Below are 21,325 nucleotides of genomic sequence, written 5' to 3'. Positions count from 1 at the left end.
CAACACTGAGTCATGTCTGGTCCTAAAGTGACTATAGGACTGTTTATTTCCTAAGAGAAGAAAAGTTATGGGTAGCTGGAGTCTCTTCCAAAGAAGGAGTTTACTCCACTAAATAAATATTAAAGGGCTGATAAGAGACAAAAATAAAGTTTGATTACATCTTGAGTGATGCTGATTGAACACAACTACCAACGGTCAAGGGGTTAAAGTGAAGGCAGTCAGGGTTGTGTGGCCCTTCTCCAGCAGTGGTCGGCTGCTTGAGTACAGCCCAGAAAAGTCAGAGCTGGGTTTATCAAGGGTTTGCGGGGGAGGGGAGAGTTCTAGATTAGTGTGATGGATGGAGAGCGGGGAGAGTATTGAAGCTGTTTACATAGATCTATAATGAGGAACCGTGGAGTCTATGCTGGGACAGGTGGACAGTGGAGACAGGCGAGCAGGGATAGAGTGGAAAGTAGTGGGGGTGTCAGGTCCTGGGAGGTCCGAATGAGGTTGAAGAATTATTGGAGTGTGGGTACCAGAGAACCCAAACTGGAAAGGCAGAGGGTGGTGGTCATTGACGTTAAGTAGCTTCTGTAAAGACATACAGCCACCAAGAGAGGAAAACATTCTCTCTTAGAAACTATGGAGTCAGCTTGAACTAATATTATATTTTCTACCACCAATATTTCCTTTGTTTTCTATCATTTTCTAGGGAAATAGCTCTTAGACCCTCCCACACTCTCCCTTCCCTTTGTACACTGCTGAGCTAGGTCTCTATCACTCCGTGACTGAAATACTAAGTTTCTTAATAGCATTGACTGCTGTCACTCAGTTTCTAAATAATCTTGATGTCTCTGTCAAATTTTCTGCTTGAAATACCCAATATTCTTTATTCCATACCTGGTGTATGACCTTGAGTCTTTAAGTCACTGCTTTAAGTCCTAGACCTCTACATAATTTTCTAGGCCATCCATACTTTATCCTGCTATTAATAAGCACTGTCCATGAAATCTGAGTTCCAATTATTTATAAAAGATGAATAAAAGGAATCGTGCTCTAAGTGATCTCATCGATTTCCTCAAAAATAACACTATTTGTTGAAATTCCAGAATGTTCCAAGTGACATATATAGTGCTGGCCAACCTTGGCTAGCTCACGGAGACGCTACGCATTTTCAGTCCACATTGGAGGGGCACGTGATGGGGAATGAGCACACTCGCCTTTACACATCGGATTGCTTGGCACAGGACCGGCACTCACTGAACGTTTTTTAAACGAATGTTAAATGAATAAATGGCTAATGCAGGAACATTTACTAAATATATCCATCCAATTAGACAGTCAAGGACAATTCATGGTTGAATTTGAGTCAATTTAATGGGTAAGTGAAGCGCTGGAAAATTTAAAAGCAAGTGGGTAAAGTGGCTCCAAGGACTTTCTGGCTGGAAGGGTAACAATATTTGGAATGAAATGAATATCAGGATTTTATAAATTCATTTTGAAGGTTGCAATTCATTTAACTAGAACAATATGACTAAATTAAGCAAAGCTTGGCTCCGTGTCCCAGATATAGAAAGGTGCTAAAAATTATATTCAGAACTGATGGAGAGAGAGATTGAAAGGCTGGGAGAGAGGGCCAGCTAACTGATACTACTAAGGCTACCTTCTGTGTACTATTTTCCTCTACTTATACCATTGAAAAAAAGAACTTATTCAATGCTCATTTATTATTTCCTCCACAGAGAGTCTTTGACATAAGTCATGGTTGTCCTTAATGTTTGACAGAAAGAATTGCAATCAGAATTCTGGATGGCGAAGGCACCAAACACAAGAAGCTCCTCAACGATTACCAGGAGGCACACCCTTTGGGATAATTTAGAAGGAGGACAGCCCTGGTCTGAGAGATGTCACTCATTTCCTGTTCTGAAGATCAGTATGCAGGCAAAGGGCAGAGGAGAAATAGATCAAAAGTAAAAATGACAGTCTTAGCCACTTGAGGGAAACAAGTGACTAAGGGACAGTGGGAGAGGAGAGAAGTAACTCCTTCAATGAAACTCAATAGCCATCCCAGGGCTTAGGCATTAATTTGACAAGATTTAACCCAAATCAAGTTTTCAAATATAACCATTTCTGACTTAAGAGGAAATTTTAAGTTGGAAGAAAGGCTTGATAAAGAAATTGCCCGAGCTGCTTATGGACGAATCTGAAAGTGTGCTTTAGGGTTCCAGATGGCCCGGGTTAGCTGGGAGAGCCAGAGGAAGATAAAGGGAATGGTATGGCCTCCTCCTTCATAACCGACCCCTGGGGACTGACCAAATTAGTTGCCTGATGATAGATTATTAAAATAAAGGCTTATTTGTTGGGGTGCAATGGCCCCTACAAAATAATGATTCCCCCTTCCCCCCCAAAAATTCCACTTTTAGTCCCAGACAAGTGGCTGGCAAAGCCCTTGGTGAAGAGGTTTCTCCTGACCATGGCTTGTCACCCTTAGTTGTTCGCTAGTTTCAGGGAAGCCTAGGTGTTAAATGTTTTAAAGTGCCATCAAAAAAAGGATGGGCACCACAATAGCCCTGCCCTTGACAACTGCTCACTCAACCCTTTTGGTCTCTTTGCCCCTTCTCGGCCTGTTTTCAGAAGCAGACGCCTGCTCCTTATTGAAATCTATTGAATGTCTTTGAAACCTTAAATTTTCTATGGAGAAGCTGGGAGTGAGTGCTCGGATCCTATTGGTTCACTCATTCCTGTGGCACCATGTCAAAAAGCAGGGGCTTATTTATCACAGTACTGACTCCTTCTTACTTGTAGAGCAATATGTTCCAGTCCCAGAAACATTTTTCTGGGAGGAACTGCTGATAAGTGCACAATTATTTTTACATTCTTTAAAGAGTACTTGTGGAACATATTCATTAGCCCTAAGGCAGGATGATCAGAGGTTGCTTTGACAACTCCACTTGTCATTGCCTGACCATTCTCATAAGCAGAAGCCCTCTTCTTGTCTGGTCCCTTTACTTCCCTTAATTGCTACCCCAGGAAACTCTGTAAGCATCAGAACCTTAACAGGATGTTCCAGGTCCCATCTCGATTCTGAATTAGCCAGCCTCTAGGAAGCCAGGTTCTATTTTAAAAAGATGTACAAAGCAGCAGTTCTCCAAACTGGAACTTAGATGCTTAGTCAGTCCTTCTCACAGAAATGCTGAATCACAGTCTCCTAGGGTGGGACCCAAGATAACTCTATTTTTAACAAGCTGTAGAGTTGATTGTGATGCCCAGCCACATCTGGGAACCAGTGATACAGACTGAGATTAGGGTATCAGTTGCATGTTTTTGCCATTCCATATGACCATTTGCAGTAAATAAGCTAGAGACAGCGAAGATTATTTCTGTAACAGATTGAATTTATGCTGATGTTTCTGATGTAATCAGTGTCGCACTAAGGATGATTTAAACATTATCCTTATATAGGAATTTCTCAATCTGTTTTTTTCATATATAACAGATCCATATCAGATGCCCTTTCTCAAGTTGAATATTCCCATGCCAAACCAGTTTAATGTTTGTTTAAAGCTTTAGAAATAACATCATTTGAAAGCCCAGTTATGGTTGTTTGTCCTCACTAGTTTTTAGCTGTGATCATCACCCATTTCATATCATGGGTCATATCAGATCGCATTTGTTAATGTTTTCTTGGGCCAGTTGATGTGCATTTTCAAGTCTCCTGAACTTTACTTCCTATTTCAATTTATTGGCTAAAATTCAGTGGACTCAGCACACTAGCAAAAATGCCACCTAAGATTTTTTCTTTTTCTTAACCTTATGCAAGCATTCCATAGAGCAGTTAATTCTCCAACTTTAGCATACACAATAATCACCTACAGGAAAAGGAGTAGCTTTTACAAATGCAAATCTTTGGTCCTCACACCTACAGACTGATTAAGTAGACATGGCACAAGGTCCAGGAATCTGCATTTTTACAAGCCCTCCTCCCCCAATTAATTATGTACACTGAAGTTTCTGTGCACTAAATACTAAAGTATTATTTACATTCTAGGACTCACCTTGAGTAATTCCGATATAAGTAGTCTGCAAACCACACTTTGAGAAACAAGAATACATATGTAAGAGATGTTAAATTAGAAACTCTCACACCTCTCAAAACAAGATTTTACACAATGCATAAAACACCGTTACACAGGAAAAGTGGCATTATGGACCTACGTCCATGATCCCTGACGTTCTTGGCAGAACCATGTACCATTGGACAAGTCATGGTATGAATCCAACTCTTCATGAGGCTTTTTAGTCTCATAATGGGTCCAAGATGTCCCATGGTGATCATTCTTTTCGACTCCTTTTATTGCTTCTTCACAAACAGAACCTTAAGGTAACTCCTACATCTTGTAACATTAAAACACTTGACAAATAATATTTTCATTTAAATTTCATTTAGGCTATTGGTTTGGTTTATTTCTTATGTGTAATTTTGTTGTGGGTTTTAAGGTTTTGGGTAAACTTTTTTCCACTATATTTAATTGTCATATTTATAGTAGGTATCTTTTCTGCATGTCTGTAACTTACAGTTTTGATATCCTTATTATTGCATTGATTATATAGGATTCTCTTCTGTGTAGTTTCTCCTAGAGGTGAACATTTCCTTTCTAACCTAAAGTCTATATCACACTCATTAATAGCAATTTTCCCTTGTGTGAATTCTCTGATGAATGTGAAATTTTGAAGCCTCACAGGAGCCCTCATTGCACTAATTTCATTCATAAGGTCTCTCTCCCTTGTGGACTCTCAGGAATGCCAACCTTTGCATTCTAAGAAAAATTCTTACTAAACTTATCGCATTGATATGCCTTCTCTCCTGAATGGAGGATATCATGGAAAAGAGTGGCCTGGCCAGTGAAACCCTTACTATGCTTTCTCTCCTAAGTGGAATTTGATGAACTCAAAGATCTGCAGCTCTACAATAACCCTTGCCATCTTTACCTTATTGATAGGGTTTCTCTTTTATATGGATACTTTCATGATCGCAAATATTTTTTTTAATGAATTAACTAATTAATTAATTAATTAATTAATTTTTAGGTGAAGCGACCCTTAGTTGACATCACAGATTGCAAGGACCTTGTCAGCTTACAATCCCTTATTTTTTAATTTTTTACTCCTATAACACCTGGTCTTCCTAGGTGGTCTCCCATCCAAGTACTAACCAGGCCCAACTCTGCTTAGCTTCCAAGATCAGATAGGATCAGGCTTGTTCAGGATAGCATGGCCATAGACTGATTGCAAATATTTTTGAACTGGCTGATACCTATAGCCCATTCATCACATTTGTAAGGCCCTTCTACTGCGTGAACTCCAAGATGAATTCTGTGGAAGCTCTTAAGACATTCTTCACATATACAACATCTACCCTGTGTGGGTTGTCTGATGAACTCAAAGACCCATACGCAGGCTGAAGGCTTTACGATGCTCACACCTGTGAGGCATAGAGATATATTGATGAAGGTTCAGAATGGGGGGAAAAGATGTATTTGTTTGCTGTCTAGTCGGTGTATACAAAGATTCTTTTTTGTATCTAGGCACCACCTCTTCCTCTTCACATTTGGAAACCATCTCTTTGTGCTTTTTATTGTCAAATGCACTGTTTCTGGCTAATCTGTACTCAGATCCTCTCCTTAGCACCTAACCCTGGCAACCACTGATCTGTTCTCTTTCTGTATTTTTGTCCTTTCCTATGTCATATAAATTGAATTGAACAATATGTAACTTTTGGAGACTGAGAACAATGCGTTCGAGATTCATCCATGTTGTTGCATGCATCAACTGTTCATCGCTTTTATTGCTGGGTAGTATTCCATTTACCCACTATTTGGGTTGATTTCAGATTTGGGTGATTACGAATAATGCTGCTATAAACATTTTCGTACAGGTTTTCGTGTGATTGTAACTGTCTAGAAGAGGAATTGATGAGTCATATGGTATATGTTTAAACTTTTAAGAAACTGCCAAACTGTTTTTCAGAGTGGCTGTAACATTTTCCATTCCCACCAGCAACGTATGAGTTTCTGTTGCTTCGCACACTTGCCATCACTTGGTATTGTCAGTACTTAAAATTTTTGACTCATCTAAAAAGGGCATGTGGTAGGTAAGAAACTTCTGACATGGCCTCCCATGATATTCATGTCTCTAGGTAATCACACCCTTGTGTAGTCCTCTTGAGTTTGAGCTAAACCAAATAACTTGCTTCAAACAAATAGACTAAGAAACAATAAAAATATTGATTTCCCTTTCATTTTCTTAAACCAAAATGATTATGGCAGCAGTGATGGGGTGTTTTTCCTGTGGTTAAGTTACAAAAGAGTATGACTTCTGTTTTGCTAATCTCTTTCTGGTTTTTCTTGCAAGCTTGTACTGATGGAGAGAGCCACCTGGCAGAGAACAAGGGTCTCCAGCCAACAGCAAGTAAGGAACTGGGGCTCAGAGTCTGATAGCCCTCAAGTAACTGAATCTGCCAATAATCACGCTTGGGAGTGGATCTTCCCCAGTCAATCCTCCATTTGAGACTGCCACTCTAGTTCATATCTTGATTTTCTATTCTGTTCCATTATTCTGTTATCCTTTTACCCATATTACACTGTCTTGACTACTGTAGATTTATAGTATGTCTTAAAATCAGGTATGAGTCCTCCAACTTTTTTCTTTCTCAAAATTGTCTTGGCTCATCTAGTTCCTTTACCTTTATATATCAGTTTTTGTTTGGGATTGCATTAAACTTTACAGATCAGTTTGGGCAGAACTGACATCTTAACTCTATTGAGTCGTATACCCCATGAACATGGTATGTCTCTTTAGTTCTTTAGTTCTTTTTCAACTCTTTCATTAGCACGTCATAGTTTTTAAGATAGAGAGCCTGCACATATTTTGTTATATTTATACTTATTTCTCTTTTTCTTTTAGAGCTATTACAAATGGTACTGTGTTTTAAATGTTGTTCATTATAAATACCATATTCTGTATATTGATCTTGTATCTCACATACTTGTTAAACTTTTAGTTCTAGGAGGTTTTTAAAAATTTTTTTTATAGATTCCTTGGAATTTTCTACATAGACAATCATATCATCTGTGAATACTTTTACATCTTCCATTTCAAACAGAATGCTTTTTTTCTGTAGCCTTACTGCATTTGCTAAGTCTCCCAGAGCAATATTCAATAGGAGTAATGACAGGAGACATTCTTGCCTTAGTTTTCAATCTTAGGAGGAAGGCATTCCATCTTTCATCATTAAGTATAATGTCAGCTGTAATTTTGTGTAGATGACCTTTATCAGACTGAAGTTACCTTCTATTTCTAGTTTGCTGAATTTTTATTGTGAATGTATGTTACATTTTGTCAAGTGCTTTGTCTGCACCTTATCGATTTGGTCATGTGGTTAATGTGGCGAATTACCTTGATTTTGAAGTGTTGAACCAGTTTTGTATTCCTGGGATAAACATCATTTGGTTATGTGTTATCTTTTTATATACTGCTGAATTTGATTTGCTAATATTTTGCTGAGGAATTTTTGCATCTATGTTCATGGGGGATTTGGTCTGTAGGTTTTTTTTTTTTGTACTCTTTATCTAGTTTTGATATGAGAGTACTGTTGGCTTTACAAAATGAGCTAAAAAGTATTGCCTCTTAATCTTCTGAAAGAGATTGTGAAGAATTGTTATTTCTTCCTTAAATGTTTGGTAGAATTCACCAGTGAAATCATCTTAACCTAGAGTTTTCTTTTTTTGGAAGCCATGAATTAGATTTCTTTAATAGGTATAGGAATTGCACTTTATTTCTCCTTGAGTTTTGGTAATTTATGTTTTTCAAGAAATCGTTCCATTTCATTTAAGTTGTTGTATATATGTTCATAGCATTTCCTTATTACACTTTTAATGTAGACAGAGTAGTAATGTCTCCACTTTTATTCTGTATGTCAATAATTTGTGTCTTCCCTCTTTTTTCTTGGCCATCTGGCTAAACACTTATCAACTTTAATTTTTTTTTTTTTTGAGAATTAGCTTTTGCTTTCATTTATTTTTCTTTACTTTTCTGTTTTCAAGTTCATTGATTTATTATTTCCTCCTGCTTGCTTTGAGTTTACTTTGCTCTTCTTTTTCTAGGTTATTTAAGGTGAATTACCCCATTTGGGAGATTATATAACCATAATACCAAATCCTGATTAAAATAGTACCAAGAAAGAAAAAATAAAAGACAAACCTATAGATGCAAAAACTACATATAAAACATTTTATTAAAATGAATTAATTCCATAAAATAATAGGGAAACCAATATTATAATATCAATAAATGCTGAAAAGCCATTGGTCTCATTAGGCATTATTTTAAAAATAGCTAGTATGTTCAACTCAAAGCTATATTTAAAAACACAAAAAGAAAAAAGAAAAAAGTACAGAAAAGACTCACTACCACCATTAGTCACCCACACAACCATTTTATTTGTCCCTTGTTTATTCTCCCAGTGTAAGATAATACAAATATAAACAAACATGGAAATAGATTCTAATTTCCCTTCATAATACATAAAATGCATTATATATTATATTTTATACATTTTATCTAATACATATTTTATATATGTGCACATATACACATTACTTTTCATCTTGATTTTTCATTTAATAATATATCTTAGATATATTTCCATTTCGAAAAGAAATTTTTCCTAATTTTTTACTGCAGCTGCATACCATTCCATTGTGCAAATGTAGTTTATTAAACCAGTCCTCTATTGATGAACATTTGTAATCTGTTCCATTTTTCACTATTGGTAACAATACCAAATATTTTCAAAGCACATTTGGAGGTGTATTTGTGGGATAGATTCTCAGAAGTAGGATATTTGTATTGAAAGGTAAATGTATCAATCATTTTGGTAGATATTGTCAAATTCCTACCTATAAGAGTTCCATTTTGCACACCCCAAATTAATATATGAGAATGCTTATCTCTCTGTTGCCTTATTAACAATGGACTTTGACTTTTCAATTTTTTGTTAATCTGATAGGTAGTAAATGGTGTCTCAGCATGGTTTTAATGTGTATTTCTTATATTATGAATAAAATTTGACACATTTTCATACATATAAACACCATTTGTATTATCCCTGAACAGTCTCTTCACATTTTCTGCACTTTTCTTCTTGATTTCTGAGAGCTCTGAATAAATAGGGAGATGAAACTCTTTGTCTGTGATATGGATTGTAAATACTTTCACCAGTTTTTAATCTTTTACCCAGTTTGTATTTTTCCTTAGGGAACTGGTGAGGGAGAAAGTCTTCTTCTTTCCTAAAGCTCTCCTTCAGGTCTCTTTTTCCCACTCAATATTTATTCATTCATTCAGAGGGATTCAGATAAAGGCAGTGAATGGGAAAAAATAAAAACTTTTTCATGATCTTATATAACCCACTGAGTTGATATCCCATAATAAACCAGTTACATTTACTTATACATTGCTATATTATGAATTTTATAATAGACATATATTATTTTGTAATTAGAAGAATCAATACAGTTGTCAATAGGAAGTGGGAAGCATTATAGACTGCTTATAAAATCCTGAAAAGTATAAAGTAAAATTAAAAGTCATTCATTGGCACTATTAATAGTATATTGCTTTCTAGTTTTTTCCTCTATGTATGTATCTTTATATCTGCTATATCATGAACATTTTCCTAAGTCATTAAAAATAATCCAAAAACATTATTTTTCTTGCTGAGGAATGCTGCATTATATAGCTATATTGTGATTTAGAAAACATTTCTTTTATTATAAAGTATCTTTTTCTTCCTTGTAAAAATAGTAGAAATAATATGGTAATGTGTATCTCTTATGCATAATTCATTTGATTATTTCCTTCACCTAGATTCTTAGCTATGAAATTTCTGAGTCAAATGACATTGTCATTTGAAAGGCTTATGATATATATTGCCAAACTATGTTCTAGAAAGGATGCTGTCAAAGTACTGAGTGGAAATTTAATTCAGTGAAATGCATTTTATTAGAAAACAAGAAAGCTTGAAGTTAAATAAACTCTAACCATGTAACTCCAAGAAGCTAGAAAAAAACTATAAACCTAAAAGAAGTAGAAGGATATAATAAAGAATAAAATATTAATAAAATAGAAAATATCATATAGAAATACAGTGTGTCCTGATTAGGAAAAATATATGTAAACTCACACCTACATACATTTAGTAAAATGGCAGAATACTTCTCTGTTTTTCAGGATTTTACAGGACCTCTTCAAAGATGAAGAAGTCATCTTAAAAATAATCAGAAAGAAAAGACAGACTGTCTCAAAGGAAATAATAATTAGACTAAAACAAGACTTTTTTTTTTTTTCAGACTTTTCAATAGCAGTACTGGAGGCAAGTAAAAATAAATGTCAGTGTAGGTCTCTATACCCAGCTATGCTATAATTCAAGAAATAAAGAATTTACTACTCTCAGATGTACTTGCTAAAAAACTACTAAAGGATTCTTTTATTTTATTTCTGTAAAAACACAATGTGGTAGGCACTATTTTAATCATTCTATAAATATTAATTCATTTGATCCTAATAACGACCCCACAAAGTAAATAATAATTTCATCCCTATTTTACAGATGGAGAAATTGAAGAACAAAGAAATTAAGTTATCTGCCTAAGGTCACATAGCTAAAGATCAACAAAGCTGAACATCAAACCCGGGGAGTCTGGATGCAGAGTTGGTACCTTTAACCACCATACATGCTGCCCCTGCTCTGGGAAGCTAAGGAAATGGAACTCGGAAGGATAAAATGCAAGAACAAGTGGTAAAAAATTGGCAAATGTACAGGTTAATCCAAGCTTTAATTGGTTCTTTATAATAATAATAGTGACAAATTTAGGGGCATGTTAAAAACATAATGAAAATAAAACCATATACAGCATGTAACATGTAAGAAGGAGAAAAAGAGTTAAAACTTTCTGCTCCATATCATTAAGAAGGGGCATAACTCAGATATTGTCAAGTTATGTATGATAACATAAAACAAAAAAATATAAAATTGTAACTACGAATCTTGCAGAGGACAAAAAACATCATCCAATGGAAGGAATGAAAGAAGGAAGGAAGGAAGGAAGGAAGGAAGGAAGGAAGGAAGGAAGGAAGGAAGGAAGGAAGGAAACCCCCAAAACTCTAATTCAACAGATTTTTTTCAAAGATTTTGACAAATTGATACTACAATAAGAATAAAGGGCTTTAACTAGCAAAGGCAATACTTACAAAGTCAAAATTGAAAGTCAATACCTATAAAAGTCAAAATTGTGTTATTGGCACAGGAATATACAAATAATCTATTGAAAAGTACATCTATCTGAGATAGCTTAGAACACAAAAGAAGTTAAAATCCATCAGTTAGTTCTAAAACATCAGCATAAAAAATGTGAAAAATGTAATGTTTGGTAAATAAAGCGAATTGCAAAAAGATAATATACAATATGATATCTCTACATAAAAGTTTTAAACACCATGGACATACAGGTCATTAAGAAATGAAAACATACACAAGAGTAATACACAGTAATTTAGGCATAATGCTTACTGCTGGGCAGAGTTAAGAGAAAAGATAGAGCATAAGGTTTTAGTTGTATCTGTTTTTTTTTTCCTAAACAAAAAAGATCTGAAGCTAATATGGCAAAAATTTTAACATCTACTTGATCTCAAAGGAGAGAAAATAACTGTTATATTTTCTAAACGTTTTTGTACATCTGATATATTTTATATTTAAAATATTTGTCAATCTAAAAACAAAAGGAAAAAATAAAAGAAACAGAAAGGAAAAACAAAGAGGAAGGAAAAGAAACTAATATAAAACCTCCGAGTTGTTATGAGAATTTTATTAATATCTTCATTTGATGATGTCTGAGTGCCTTCCATGTGTCAGCTACCATCATAGTGCTCAGGGATACTAACCCTCTTTCTTAACTTGGAATGGTGGTCCCTGGACTGCTCAACTGCTGTCCCCCTGAAGAGCCCCAAAGCTTTTCTAATCATGGATATCCTTTTCCCCGAAATAGCTGCTTAGGGGGACAGAGTAGTACACATTGCTTTGTGAAGGATTCAGTTGAAATGTTGCAAACTCTCTCTCTTCCCAACCCACATTTAGTGATGACCTCTTCCTAACCTCCACTGCCCGGGGTTTTTCCTCTTCATTGCCACGTCCCCAGGCTCTGTGCCCCAATTACATCTCCCAAAGGGGATCAGCCCTATTATTGCCTTCATGTATGATCCTTCCTTCCATTGGAGGGATAACGGTCCCACCTGATTTGGGACACTTGGGGAAATGATGGGACGTGGATTTGCCTTCCAAGGTCCCTCACAGAAGCTCTTCTACCTCTGGTCTCAACTGGCCCTGATGCCAATGGGGTCAATCTCTACCCACCACGGACCACACTCTGGTCAGCACAGACTTCCAGGGAGAGCCCTGTACCGGGGGGCCAATACACTTGCTGGAGAAGCCTCCAAGATTTCCACTCCTACCAGCCCACAATCTAGCACTGTACTTTTCTTTTTATTCTTTCTATCATTCTCTACACTCTCAGATTTGCTTTCCTCTCCTTTAACTCCCTCCGTAAACCCTGACCCAGACTCCTTCTTTAGCTATCTCTTCTACAGACATCTATCCTGAAGATGCCTTATCATGGTGAGAGATATCCAGCTGCCTGGTGACATAACAGGTAGGGAGACACTCAATTAGGACCAGGAGGCTTTCATCCTCGGACACTTTGCCAGGGAATGGGCGTCTTTCCCAGGAGGAAGACCCGTTAGTCACTGGTCCTGGATAACTCACTGGTTATGTTAACATATGCCTCCTTGAGACGAAATATAAAATAAAAGAATAGCTCCTGTTACCAGATTCTGGTAGAGTCTACCTTATGTGGTCAGTCCAGAGCCCCACACATAATCTCATTTAAGATATTCATGGAATTTTTTTCCCCAAATAATAAATAGATACACATTTTATCCTATGAGTTTTTACTAAAGTGCTTTTATAGTTGACATAGTTTTGGGGGTATGGATTCTTAATTGAAGATAAGTATTTTTAAATTACTACACTGATTTAATAACTTGAACATTTCTGATTAAGTCCATTAGCATATTCATTACGTTAACAGGATTTCTCTCCTGCAGGGATTAACTCATGATGAAACTGGTAATCTGATTAAAATCTTTACCATGAATTTAAAGGTTTTCAATGTTGCACCTTAAAGCCTTTACCACACATATCACATGAATAGGGATTCTCTCCCACATGGATTCTCATTCAACAAGTATTTACTGAGCGGCTACTGTCTCCTGTGTAGATTCTCTGTTAGAGAAAAATCTGTGTTCTAAACAAAACTTTCACCACACTCAGCACATCAGAACATTTCTCTCCTGTGTAGACTTATTGATGAACTCAAGCCCTTACTACACTTTTCCCATATAAATGGTTTTTCTTCTGTGTGAATTATTTGATAACCTTGAAGATATATACTCTGAAAAGGCCCTTATCATACAACGTCATACTTGTGGAATTTCTCTCCAGTTTCACTCTCTGGACAACGTGAAGATTAGAGCTATGATTGAAGTCTTTACCACACTCCTCACACTTAAAGTTTTCTCTCCTGTGTGGACTTCCTGATGAGCATGAAAGTTTGTGTCTTAAAAGTCCCACATTTAAACAGTTTCTCTTGTGTGGACTCTGATGTACTTGGAGATCTATGTTCCAACTGAAGCCCTTAGCGCACTTACCACATTTGTGGAGTTTCTCTTCAGTGTGGACTCTGATGGATTTGAAGATTGGAGCTTTGATGGAAGCCTTTGCCACACACCTCACTCTTAAAAGGTTTCTCTCCTGTGTGAACCCTCTGTGAATGAGAAGATTTTGCATTATAACTGAAGCCTTTGCCACATGTATCACATATGAAAGGTTTCTCTCCGGTGTGAATTCTCTAATGATAGCGAAGATCTGTGCTCCAACTGAAGCTCTTGCTACACTCAGCACAGTCATAAAGTTTCTTTCCTGCATGAAAAAGGGGATGCTCTGAGAATGAGAAAATGTTTACAAGAATGAAAAACATGATTGTCAAACTAAAAAATCTTAATGTGCAAGCAATAGGATATCAGACTGGAGAATGTGGAAAACTACACTAGTCAACTAAAAGACCCACTTGAAGAGTTCTACCAGGACTCAGAAAAAAAGAATTTAAAAAGTGAAATTCTGAGAAAAATACTAAGTCCTGAAGGACAGATCTTAAATACCTTTGAGAGATCCAGAAGGAGAGAACAAACAGAATAAATGTGAAAATGTACTTAACTGAAAGAGAATTTGATTCTTTAGATTGAAAATAGTCCTCCAGTACTGTGTAGGAGTGCTAAAAAAAAAAAAAAAAAAAGGACAAACTAACACATACAGACTCTGGATGAAATTTCTGAATTTCAAAGATCAAGAAAACATCTAATGAGCATACAAAATATTAAAAAACAAAGCAAGTTACTTCCTCGAAAAAGAGAATAGTATTGGCAGAAGACAATGGTACAAGGTCTCCAGAGTCCTGAGGGTAAAAGATGATAGTCAAGAATCCTGAACCAAAAACAAACAAACAAACAAACAAAAACCCTAAACCTAAACTGATGATTCCCCTACACAAAGCACCTCCTTGGATACAGTCCTGGAGGAACCCAGGCTAGGGATCTCTGGACATCGAGACTGCAACACTTGAGGGAGAAACCTGAGGCACCAAAAGGTGGAAATATCGGCACAAACTGCTCTGTGAGGAAAGATCCACGGCTGACCCGCACCGCCGCTATCCCGAGATCGCGGCCGGGATCTAATGCCGCTGACGGCCGGGATCAGCGGGACACAGAGCTGCCGAGCCAAGGCTGGAATCTGAAGGAGAAAGGGATCCTGGAGCTACACGGACGGCAGATTCCTGATGCTCTTGTCTGAGGTGAGCAAAGCTGGGTGAAGAGACTGCTTTAGGGAACTTGGAAGGATCCGACCCTCTCTAACCAATCGCAGGAGCCATTCTTTTTGGACCATAGCTCCTGAGACCCCTGATTTGGGGCTTCAAGTAGCTCTATCGCATCCCAACTCTGGCCCTTAGATCTCCATTTGCCCACTGACCCAGCGTGCCTTTCCTAGCCCCAGTCCTGTGAGAGAGTAGCTGCTGGCGCTGCGAAGACCCGCCCACACCTACCTGCGCGGCGCCCACCCATGCTGCGGGGTCGTTCTGTGCCTGCGCAGAGAGCCCGTGGTACCTCCCACAAGACCCCTGGGTGCTGGCGCTGCCCTAACCTTCATGCTGTAGCGTGTGGACATTTCCCTTTCAGCCTTGTTATGGGGTAGAAAAAATCATTTTTTAATTTTAATTCCTGGGATTCTGCAATGGTAATGCAGACGGCCTCCCTTTTTCCGATAAGAAGCTCGGAGTGGAGCGAGCCGAGCCCGGGCGAGCCCTCCTTGTACTAATCCTTCCCCTTGCCCTTCTCAGTCTGGCTCCTAAGCGATTGGGGCTAAGAGGAGGTAAAGGGACTGGCGTCTCCTATTTTGCCAGTAGTCCTCTCTGAAATGCCACCGCACTGGCTTCCACTAACACCTGCACAGGTGCCTCTGGGTGGGCAAGCAGGCTTTCTAAGACAAGGTCGCGAAGGGCAGGTGTGTGCAGCTCTCCTCCCGCGTGGTTCTCCGATGGGGAGCTCCACCCTACTGTGACCTCTTCCAACTCTCTGGGTCCGTCCCCCATCCCCAGATAGTATACTTAATACGATGCCCACTCAGCCGTCACATTGACTGCTTTGCTGTTTCTATATGGGCTTCCAAGCCCCTACTTGCAAGTAGCCCCAATCTCCACGGGGGAATCTCTCGGAATCATTCTCATTTGATTTTTGGACAGAAATGTCACATGTAGAAAACCCTAAAGATTACACACACACACACACACACACACACACACACACACACACCTGCTAGAACTAAAAAAATCAGCAAAGTTGCATTGCAGGACACGAAATCAACATACAGAAATCAATTATTTCCTATACACTAAAAATGACCAATCCAAAAAATAATTAAGGAAGCAATCCTATTTACAATAGCATCAAAAAGAATAAAATACTTTGGAATAAACTTAAACCAAGGCAGTGAAAGACTAGTACAAGGAAAACTACAAAACACTGCTGAAAGAAATTATACACAAATAAATGGAAACATATCACATGTTCAAGGACTGGAAGGCTTAATACTATTAAAATGTCCATACTATGCAAAGCAATCTACAGATTCAACACAATCCCTATCAAAAATCCCAATAGCATTTTTTTGCAGAAATAGAAAAAAAAATTCAAACATTCGTATAGAACCGCAAAGGACTCTAAATAGCCAAAACAGTTCTGGAAAAGAACTGGAGGCCTCACGCTTCCTGATTTCAAACTGTACTGCAAAGCCACAGTAACGAAAACGATATGGTACTAGCACACAAACCGATGTATAGTCCAACAGAACAAAATAGAGAGCCCTGAAAGAAACCAACTCACAAGAAGTCTGCAACAAGGGTGCCAGGACTACACAGTGGGAAAAGGATAGACTCTTCAACAAATAGTGCTGGGAAAACAGGACATCCACGTAGAAAAGAATGAAATTGGACCCAATCATATACCAAACACAAAAATTAATTAAAAATGGATTCAAGACTTAAATGTATGACCCGAAATTAGAAGGAAACATAGGGGAAAGCTTCATAACATTGGAATGACATCAAAAGCACAGGCAGCAAAAGCAAAAACAGACAACTGGCACTGCATCAAACTAAAAAGCTTCTGTACAGCAAAGGGAAAAATTGACAGAGAGAAAGGCGGCCTACAGAATGGGGAAAAAATATTTTTAAAACGTATGTTGGATAAGGGATTAATATCCAAAATACAGAAGGAACCCCTACAACTCGATAGCAATAATAATAATAATAATAATAATAATAAATTGATTTAAAAATTAGCAAAGCATTTGAATAGACATTTCTTCAAAGGAAACATATGAATGGGTAACAGGTATATGAAAAGATGCTCAACATCACTAATCCTCAGGGGAATGGAAATCAAAACTACAATAAGATACCACCTCACCCCTGTTAGGATGTCTATTATCAAAAACAAAAATAAACGAAACAGAAAATAACAAGTTTTGACAAAAATATAGAGAAATTGAAACCATTATAGGCTGCTCATGGGAATGAAAAATGGAACAGCCGCTATGGAAAAAGAACATGAATATTCTTCAGAAAGATAAAAACTAAAATCATCACATGATCTAGAAAACCCATTTCTGTGTATTTATCAAAAACAACAACAAAAACTGAAAACAGGATTTCAAAGAGATATTTTCACTCCCATATTCACTGCGGCATTATTCACAACAGCCAAGAGGTATAAACAATCTAAATGTACACTGACAGATAAAGAAAGAAAAAAAGTGGTATGTACATATTTTTAAAAAGAAAATCCTGACATACGCTACAACATGGATAAACCTTAAGAACATCAGGCTAGGTGGAATAAGCCAGTCACAGAAAGACAAATACTGCATGATTCCACTAATATGAAGTATTTAAATACACAAACTCATAGGAGCAGAAAGCAGAATGGTGGATGCCAGGGTCTAGAGGGAGTGGGAAATGAGAAGTTGCTGTTCAGTGGCTATGGAATTTTAGTCATACGAAATGAAAAAGTTCTAGATGTGTTGTATGACAATGTACATATAGCTAACAATACTGTACCACACACTTAAAAATTTGGCAAGAAGGTAAACTTCACATTGTTTTTTACCCCCCCCCCCCCCAACACACACACACAGGCACATGGGTCTCTTGTTTCAGCTCTAGTTTCCCATTCTGGAAAACTAACCATAACAAAAACAATTAGCTTTTTCTATTTATGACTTTCCTACCCGTGAAAGATGGTGAAATAGGTGCAAAGTAAAGTTATAATAATGACAAAGAACGTTAAACAGGACTCTTAACAAGGATGCAGAATGAGTCCCTGTTAAGACCTTGGAGAAGTCAAGGTCTTACAGCACCTCATTTACCTCATTTACTTCAATCCTTCAATCACTCTCCTAGAGCTCGCTCTGATCAGCCATTCAGCTTTATTGCTGACACTCGAAAATACCAAGGTTGATTACTCAGGATCTCTGTACCTTTTTTTCTGAATGAACTATTCTTCAGCAGAAAACAAAAACAAAAACAAAAACACACAGACATTGCACGGCTCATTCTAAATTTCTTTAGGTGTCTGCTTACCTGTCACTCACTGGTGAAGCTTTTCTTGACCATCTCATACAAAAGAGCCTCCCTCACTGTCACCATCAATCTGTACACCCATACTATGCTTTTATTTTTCTCCATAGCACCTGCCACTAAATGACAGACTGTGTAATCTATTTGGTTTTTGTTTATCTACACACACACACACACACACACACACACACACACACACACCATACTCTGATTTGCTCATTGTGGTCCATAAAGCACCATAACAGTATTTGGTCCACGATAGACGCTCAGGGTTGAATGAATGGACGACCCTCTTTTATTGTTCATTCTTTCCTCGTTATACATTTTCACAGAAACTTATGAAGCAACTTTGGCCCAATGAACTGTGATGCAGGAAAAAGAATTGAAGGCTAGATTTTAGGCCTGATTTAGACACTAATAAAGTGTGAGAGTCTCAGCTCCCAATTGCCATCTCAGGGCTAGTCTTAGTGCCCTGCCTTTTTTTAAATAAGAGTTTATTTCAGCCAAACGGACAACGTGTGCCAGGAGCAAGATCTCAAATTCTCCCTTTATTCCTCCTTAAAGTAAGAAGCAGAACTAAAAGATCCCAAAGCCCTTCTAGCACTACCAATCTGTGATTACTTTGTAAACTATTTCTGCATTTAGGTAGAACATAGGGAATCAGTATAATCTCAAAGGCCAAATATGATAACTGAGATAGTATGGAGCCAACCGAATCTTGAAAGAACCAATGGGGAATGAAGGGAATGCACTGCTGTTAATGTGTGTTTGTGAGAGCCGAGCAGAAACAGAAAGACAGAGAGTATGTGTTTAGGAAAGAAGTAGAATTTCTCCCGTAGCAGCTCCTGGGTCCTCCTTTCTTGACCATTTCCTTATTCTCCTCCTGTGAGTTTCCTTTTCCTGTGGAGCCTGACCACATAAATCCACACTCTCCATTATTCTATAACTCTCACCTCTTTCCTCAAACATTTGGAACACCTCATGGGCACAGCCCTTGATGGCTTCTACATGTAATGCCATGAGTCAAGCCCTACTATCATTAGACAGGAGAGACAAAAGTTGATTCTTGTCTCTACTAAAGTCGGGTAAAAAGTCACAGGTCAGGAGAGCCTCTTCCCAGGATTAATCTCTTTTCCCTTTCCTTTCTCCTAGAAAAGATGAACTGGATGACAGAGAAGCAACACTATTTCAACTGGTATTCTGTGAACTCACCATCATCTACAGCCCTCCGTTGGCCTTTTGTAGATTTTAACCACGGCTGCTGGAAGCTGAGACAGGCAAGAATATGCAAGAGGGACTCACGGTTTCAATATACAGCCTTTCTGCAGAGACAGCAAGAGTTCTCTCAGAAACAGTGATCTCAAGTTGAAATTCACTTAGCATTCACGCCTCAGAAACGAGAATACAAACTTTTTGTTTTAGGCAAAGTACTATGTTGCAAAAAGAATGAAATTTCGGGTAAAATTGCAGTTAGTATTGTCTCCACTTACTAGCTGTGCGATTTGAAGCCAGTAACTTCTTCACATGTCTCTGTAAAACTATGAGGATACTTACATAACAGAGTAACTGTGATAAATGTCATACTCTTTTGAAAGTGTTTAATAGTGCCTGGCACTGGGTATGTTGATTCTCTCACCGCCTGTTTGAAAGGGTTTACTGCCGTCTGCAGGACAAAAGGCTCCTAGAATGAGGTACAGTGAGGTACACCGGCATGGGTTCCCCACGCAGCACACGCTACTTCCAACACAGCAATACAGACTGGCCCGCCACACCCCCACCGGACCCGGGCTCCACATCAGGGCAGCGGCAGCCCTGCCCTTCTTTACCCAGCTCTTTCTGAGCCAAATGTCCCTGCGCATAGGGGTTACCTACAATTTTACTTCCTTAATATAAACCATCAAGCTGGTCTTTGCTCTTCATGTGTCCCTCAGGCACTTCGGGGTCACCAGCCTCTTGTATCAAAACACAGCCAAGATACGCATAACACGGCCTGATGACCCCACTGCGCATGTAGGAAGCAGTGATTTGCTCAGATTTCCCAGGGTCCTTCGAAGAAACCATCCAAGACTACATTTCCCATAAGGCTTATGGAACTTAGGTCTGGAAGGTATCAGAGGTTTCCTCTTCACCCAGAAGAGATTTCTAGTTTGGTGTTGCTTGAGCTTCATTCATGGAGAGCTCTGGTCATACTGAAGAGAAATGTGTATATAATTTTTACATATTAATATAGACATGATATATAGAAAACATGGCATACAGACATGGCAAATAGAAAACAATAATTTATTAAAAGGAAAATATACCATGACCAAGTATGCTTTCATTTTACTTTTAAAAAGAATTAAACTTATTTTAGTAATATGGAAATAACATAAGCATATCATAACTAAATCATTTTTAAACATAGATTATGCAAATTATGTATTAGATCCATGTCAAAAAGGTGTTTTGTTTCAAACGTCTCAGTTATGGGTATGTTTCAAAGTTTTATTACAATCTTGCTGCAAGGGAACAGCAAGAGCCCAATTTCAAGTTTCACTCAGGGAAAAGACTCTATATAGGAAAAGAGAAGGTAGACAACTACTTTCTAGAACAAGATTTAATCTCATAAAAGTCGTTTTAAAATTGCTTATCAGGAATAATTTTTCCAGAAAGAAGTCATAAATCATAGTATGAAAAAATTTTTTTCTATACCGGGTTTGGGACAATTTCTCTTTATAGGGTTCTTCAGACTTTTCTCTCCCTACGCCACCCTCTGCCCTTTTTTAAAAAAATGTGTATACTGTGAGGCCTATTGTAAACATATATCTAACATTCATTCAACTAAAATATGTTGATTTAGTTTCTATGTTTGGATGACCATAGTTTTGGTTTTCTTCTTTCCAAAACCTTCTACAGCCTAAGGCAATGGAGGTCAGTGACAAAAGCTCTCTAGGTGAGTTTATATTTGTCCAGTACTGGAAATACATTTTGTATATATCATTCTGTAT

General features: G+C 37.7%; 1 long non-coding RNA gene and 1 pseudogene across 1 annotated transcript; both read right to left on the bottom strand.

Moving 5' to 3' along the window:
• Positions 1 to 5,143: 5,143 nt before the first annotated feature.
• Positions 5,144 to 5,262, bottom strand: LOC118604043 (annotated as a pseudogene).
• Positions 5,263 to 11,885: 6,623 nt separating this feature from the next.
• Positions 11,886 to 20,649, bottom strand: LOC107508318. The gene is made up of 3 exons (XR_001596289.2): positions 20,208 to 20,649; positions 19,548 to 19,657; positions 11,886 to 13,913 (listed from the first exon to the last, which is right to left on the bottom strand). It is a non-coding gene; the product is annotated as an uncharacterized LOC107508318 (long non-coding RNA).
• Between the last annotated feature and the right edge of the window lie 676 nt (positions 20,650 to 21,325).

The sequence above is a fragment of the Rousettus aegyptiacus genome, unplaced genomic scaffold, assembly GCF_014176215.1.
Source record: "Rousettus aegyptiacus isolate mRouAeg1 unplaced genomic scaffold, mRouAeg1.p scaffold_m13_p_1, whole genome shotgun sequence".
Classification (NCBI taxonomy): domain Eukaryota; kingdom Metazoa; phylum Chordata; class Mammalia; order Chiroptera; family Pteropodidae; genus Rousettus; species Rousettus aegyptiacus.
This window is presented reverse-complemented; position numbering and strand designations above follow the sequence as displayed.